Genomic DNA, 6689 nt, shown 5'->3' with positions numbered 1-6689 from the left:
CGGTAACCCTTTGGCACTCTGGTTTTCTCCGAAATCACCCGGAACACTTCCGGTGTCCGAATATAGTCGTCCAATATATCAATCTTTATGTCTCGACCATTTCAAGACTCCTCGTCATGTCCGTGATCACATCCGGGACTCCAAACAACCTTCGGTACATCAAAACTTATAAACTCATAATAAAACTGTCATCGTAACGTTAAGCGTGCGGACCCTAAGGGTTCGAGAACTATGTAGACATGACCTAGAACTGTTTCCGGTCAATAACCAATAGCGGAACCTGGATGCTCATATTGGCTCCTACATATTCTACGAAGATCTTTATCGGTCAAACTGCATAACAACATACGTTGTTCCCTTTGTCATCGGTATGTTACTTGCCGGAGATTCGATCATCGGTATCCAATACCTAGTTCAATCTCGTTACCGGCAAGTCTCTTTACTCGTTATGTAATGCATCATTCCGTAACCAACTCATTGGTCACATTGCTTGCAAGGCTTATAGTGATGTGCATTACCGAGAGGGCCCAGAGATACCTCTCCGACAATCGGAGTGACAAAACCTAATCTCGAAATACGCCAACTCAACATCTACCTTTGGAGACACCTGTAGAGCTCCTTTATAATCACCCAGTTACGTTGTGACGTTTGGTAGCACACAAAGTGTTCCTCCAGTAAACGGGAGTTGCATAATCTCATAGTTGTAGGAACTTTGTATAAGTCATGAAGAAAGCAATAGCAACATACTAAACGATCAAGTGCTAGGCTAACGGAATGGGTCAAGTCAATCACATCATTCTCCTAATGATGTGATCTCTTTAATCAAATGACAACACATGTCTATGGTTAGGAAACATAACCATCTTTGATTAATGAGCTAGTCAAGTAGAGGCATACTAGTGACATTAAGGTCGTCTATGTATTCACACATGTATCATGTTTCCGGTTAATACAATTCTAGCATGAATAATAAACATTTATCATGATATGAGGAAATAAATAATAACTTTATTATTGCCTCTAGGGCATATTTCCTTCAGTCTCCCACTTGCACTAGAGTCAATAATCTAGATTACACAGTAATGATTCTAACACCCATGGAGTCTTGGTGCTGATCATGTTTTGCTCGTGGAAGAGGCTTAGTCAATGGGTCTGCAACATTCAGATCCGTATGTATCTTGCAAATCTCTATGTCTCCCACCTGGACTTGGTCCCAGATGGAATTGAAGCGTCTCTTGATGTGCTTGGTCCTCTTGTGAAATCTGGATTCCTTTGCCAAGGCAATTGCACCAGTATTGTCACAGAAGATCTTCATTTGTCCCGATGCACTAGGTATGACACCTAGATCGGAAATGAACTCCTTCATTTGCTGCTTCCGAAGCAGCTATGTACTCTGCTTCGCATGTAGATCCCGCCACGACGCTTTGTTTAGAACTGCACCAACTTACAACTCCACCGTTTAGTAAAAACACGTATCCAGTTTGCGATTTAGAATCGTCCAGATCAGTGTCAAAGCTTGCATCGACGTAACCATTTACGACTAGCTCTTTGTCACCTCCATAAACGAGAAACATATCCTTAGTCCTTTTCAGGTATTTCAGGATGTTCTTGACCGCTGTCCAGTGATCCACTCCTGGATTACTTTGGTACCTCCCTGCTAAACTTATTGCTAAGCATACATCAGATCTGGTACACAGCATTGCATTCATGATAGAGCCTATGGCTGAAGCATAGGGAACATCTTTCATTTTCTCTCTATCTTCTGCTGTGGTCGGGCATTGAGTCTGACTCAACTTCACACCTTGCAATACAAGCAAGAACCCTTTCTTTGCCTGATCCATTTTGAACTTTTTCAAAACTTTATCAAGGTATGTGCTTTGTGAAAGTCCAATTAAGCGTCTTGATCTATCTCTATAGATCTTGATGCCCAATATGTAAGCAGCTTCACCGAGGTCTTTCATTGAAAAACTTTTATTCAAGTATCCCTTTATGCTATCCAGAAATTCTATATCATTTCCAATTAACAATATGTCATCTACATATAATATTAGAAATGCTACAGAGCTCCCACTCACTTTCTTGTAAATACAGGCTTCTCCAAAAGTCTGTATAAAACCATATGCTTTGATCACACTATCAAAGCGTTTATTCCAACTCCGGATGCTTGCACCAGTCCATAAATGGATCGCTGGAGCTTGCACACTTTGTTAGCACCTTTTGGATCGACAAAACCTTCCGGTTGCATCATATACAACTCTTCTTCCAGAAATCCATTCAGGAATGCAGTTTTTACATCCATTTGCCAAATTTCATAATCATAAAATGCGGCAATTGCTAACATGATTCGGACAGACTTAAGCATCGCTACGGGTGAGAAAGTCTCATCATAGTCAACCCCTTGAACTTGTTGAAAACCTTTTGCAACAAGTCGAGCTTTGTAGACAGTTACATTACCATCAGCGTCAGTCTTCTTCTTGAAGATCCATTTATTCTCAATGGCTTGCCGATCGTCGGGCAAGTCAACCAAAGTCCATACTTTGTTCTCATACATGGATCCTATCTCAGATTTCATGGCTTCAAGCCATTTTGCGGAATCTGGGCTCACCATCGCTTCCTCATAGTTCGTAGGTTCGCCATGGTCAAGTAACATGACTTCCAGAATAGGATTACCGTACCACTCTGGTGCGGATCTTACTCTGGTTGACCTACGAGGTTCAGTAGAAACTTGATCTGAAGTTTCATGATTAATATCATTAGCTTCCTCACTAATTGGTGTAGTTGTCACAGGAACCGGTTCTTGTGATGAACTACTTTCCAATAAGGGAGCAGGTACAGTTACCTCATCAAGTTCTACTTTCCTCCCACTCACTTCTTTCGAGAGAAACTCCTTCTCTAGAAAGGATCCAAATTTAGCAACGAAAATCTTGCCCTTAGATCTGTGATAGAAGGTATACCCAATAGTCTCTTTTGGGTATCTTATGAAGACACATTTCTCCGATTTGGGTTTGAGCTTATCTTGTTGAAGTTTCTTCACATAAGCATCGCAGCCCCAAACTTTAAGAAACGACAACTTTGGTTTCTTGCCAAACCACAGTTCATAAGGCATCGTCTCAACGGATTTTGATGGTGCCCTATTTAACATGAATGCGGCCGTCTCTAAATCATAACCCCAAAATGATAGCGGTAAATCAGTAAGAGACATCATAGATCGCACTATATCCAGTAAAGTATGATTACGACATTCGGACACACCATTTCGTTGTGGTGTTCCGGATGGCGTGAGTTGCGAAGCTATTCCGCATTGTTTCAAATGTAAACCAAACTCATAACTCAAATATTCTCCTCCACGATCAGATCGTAGAAATTTTATTTTCTTGTTATGATGATTTTCCACTTCACTCTGAAATTCTTTGAACTTTTCAAATGTTTCAGACTTGTGTTTCATCAAGTAGATATACCCATATCTGCTCAAATCATCTGTGAAGGTGAGAAAATAACGATACCCGCCGCGAGCCTCAATATTCATTGGACCACATACATCAGTATGTATGATTTACAACAAATCAGTTGCTCGCTCCATAGTTCCGGAGAACGGCGTTTTAGTCATGTTGCCCATGAGGCACGGTTCGCAAGTACCAAGTGACTCATAATCAAGTGATTCCAAAAGTCCATCAGTATGGAGTTTCTTCATGCGCTTTACACCGATATGACCTAAACGGCAGTGCCACAAATAAGTTGCACTATCATTATCAACTCTGCATCTTTTGGCTTCAACATTATGAATATGTGTATCACTACTATCGAGATTTAATAAAAATAGACCACTCTGTAAGTGTGCATGACCATAAAAGATATTACTCATATAAATAGAACAACCATTATTCTCTGATTTAAATGAATAACCATCTCACATCAAACAAGATCCAGATATAATGTTCATGCTCAACGCTGGCACCAAATAACAATTATTTAGGTCTAAAACTAATCTCGATGGTAGATGTAGAGGTAGAGTGCCGACCGCGATCACATCGACTTTGGAACCATTTCCCACGCGCATCGTCACCTCGTCCTTAGCCAATCTTCGCCTAATCCGTAGTCCCTGTTTCGAGTTGCAAATATTAGCAACAGAACCAGTATCAAATACCCAGGTACTACTGCGAGCATTAGTAAGTTACACATCAATAACATGTATATCACATATACCTTTGTTCACTTTGCCATCCGTCTTATCCGCCAAATACTTTGGGCAGTTCCGCTTCCAGTGTCCAGTCTGCTTGCAGTAGAAGCACTCAGTCTTAGGCTTAGGTCCAGACTTGGGTTTCTTCTCTTGAGCAGCAACTTGTTTGCTGTTCTTCTTGAAGTTCCCCTTCTTCTTCCCTTTGCCCTTTTTCTTGAAACTGGTGGTCTTATTGACCATCAACACTTGATGCTCCTTTTTGATTTCTACCTCCGCAGCCTTTAGCATTGCGAAGAGCTCGGGAATAGTCTTGTCCATCCCTTGCATATTATAGTTCATCACGAAGCTCTTGTAGCTTGGTGGCAGTGATTGAAGAATTCTGTCAATGACACTATCATCAGGAAGATTAACTCCCAGTTGAATCAAGTGATTATTATACCCAGACCTTTTGAGTATGTGTTCACTGACAGAACTATTCTCCTCCATCTTACAACTATAGAACTTATTGGAGACTTCATATCTCTCAATCCGGGCATTTGCTTGAAATATTAACTTCAATTCCTGGAACATCTCATATGCTCCATGATGTTCAAAACGTCGTTGAAGACCGGGTTCCAAGACGTAAAGCATGGCACACTGAACTATCAAGTAGTCATCAGCTTTGCTCTGCCAGACGTTCTTAACATCGTCAGTTGCATCTGTAGCAGGCCTGGCACCTAGCGGTGCTTCCAGGACGTAATTCTTCTATGCAGCAATGAGGATAATCCTCAGGTTACGGACCCAGTCCGTGTAATTGCTACCATCATCTTTCAACTTAGCTTTCTCAAGGAACGCATTAAAATTCAACGGAACAACAACACGAGCCATCTATCTACAACAAACATAGACAAGAAAAATACTATCAGGTACTAAGTTCATGATAAATTTAAGTTCAATTAATCATATTACTTAAGAACTCCCACTTAGACAGACATCTCTCTAGTCATCTAAGTGATCACGTGATCCAAATCAACTAAACCATGTCCGATCATCATGTGAGATGGAGTAGTTTCAATGGTGAACATCACTATGTTGATCATATCTACTATATGATTCACGTTTGACCTTTCGGTCTCCGTGTTCCGAGGCCATATCTGTATAGGCTAGGCTCGTCAAGTTTAACCTGAGTATTTCGCGTGTGCAACTGTTTTGCACCCGTAGTATTTGAACATAGAGCCTATCACACCCGATCATCACGTGGTGTCTCAGCACGAAGAACTTTCGCAACAGTGCATACTCAGGGAGAACACTTCTTGATAATTTAGTGAGAGATCATCTTAAAATGCTACCGTCAATCAAAGCAAGATAAGATGCATAAAGGATAAACATCACATGTAATCAATATAAGTGATATGATATGGCCATCATCATCTTGTGCTTGTGATCTCCATCTCCGAAGCACCGTCGTGATCACCATTGTTACCGGCGCGACACCTTGATCTCCACCGTAGCATCGTTGTCATTACGCCATCTATTTCTTCTATGACTATCGCTACCGCTTAGTGATAAAGTAAAGCAATTACAGGGCGTTTGCATTTCATACAATAAAGCGACAACCATATGGCTCCTACCAGTTGTCGATAACTTCGGTTACAAAACATGATCATCTCATACAATAAAATATAGCATCACGTCTTGGCCATATCACATCACAACATGCCCTGCAAAAACAAGTTAGATGTCCTCTACCTTGTTGTTGCAAATTTTACGTGGCTGCTACGGGCTGAGCAAGAACCGTTCTTACCTACGCATCAAAACCACAACGATAGTTCGACAAGTTAGTGTTGTTTTAACTTTCACAAGGACCGGGCGTAGCCACACTCGATTCAACTAAAGTTGGAGAAACAGACACCCGCTAGTCACCTGTGTGCGAAGCACGACGATAAAACCAGTGTCACGTAAGCGTACGCGTAATGTCGGTCCGGGCCGCTTCATCCAACAATACCGCTGAACCAAAGTATGACATGCTGGTAAGCAGTATGACTTGTATCGCCCACAACTCACTTGTGTTCTACTCGCGCAAATAATATCAACGCATAAAACCTGGCTCGGATGCCACTGTTGGGGAACGTAGTAATTTCAAAAAATTTCCTACGCACACGCAAGATCATGGTGATGCATAGCAACGAGAGGGGAGAGTGTGTCCACGTACCCTCGTAGACCGAAAGCGGAAGCGTTATGACAACGCGGTTGATGTAGTCGTACGTCTTCACGACCCGACCGATCCAAGCACCGAATGTGCGGCACCTCCGAGTTCAGCACACGTTCAGCTCGATGACGATCCCGGACTCCGATCCAGCAGGGTGTCGGGGATGAGTTCCGTCAGCACGACGGCGTGGTGACGATGATGATGTTCTACCAACGCAAGGCTTCGCCTAAGCACCGCAACGATATGACCGAGGTGGAATATGGTGGAGGGGGGCACCACACACGGCTAAGGAACAATCACGAAGATCAACTTGTGTGTCTAGAG

The sequence above is a fragment of the Triticum dicoccoides genome, chromosome 2B (assembly GCF_002162155.2).
Source record: "Triticum dicoccoides isolate Atlit2015 ecotype Zavitan chromosome 2B, WEW_v2.0, whole genome shotgun sequence".
NCBI classification, from domain to species: domain Eukaryota; kingdom Viridiplantae; phylum Streptophyta; class Magnoliopsida; order Poales; family Poaceae; genus Triticum; species Triticum dicoccoides.
Note: the sequence above shows the minus strand (reverse complement) of the source record.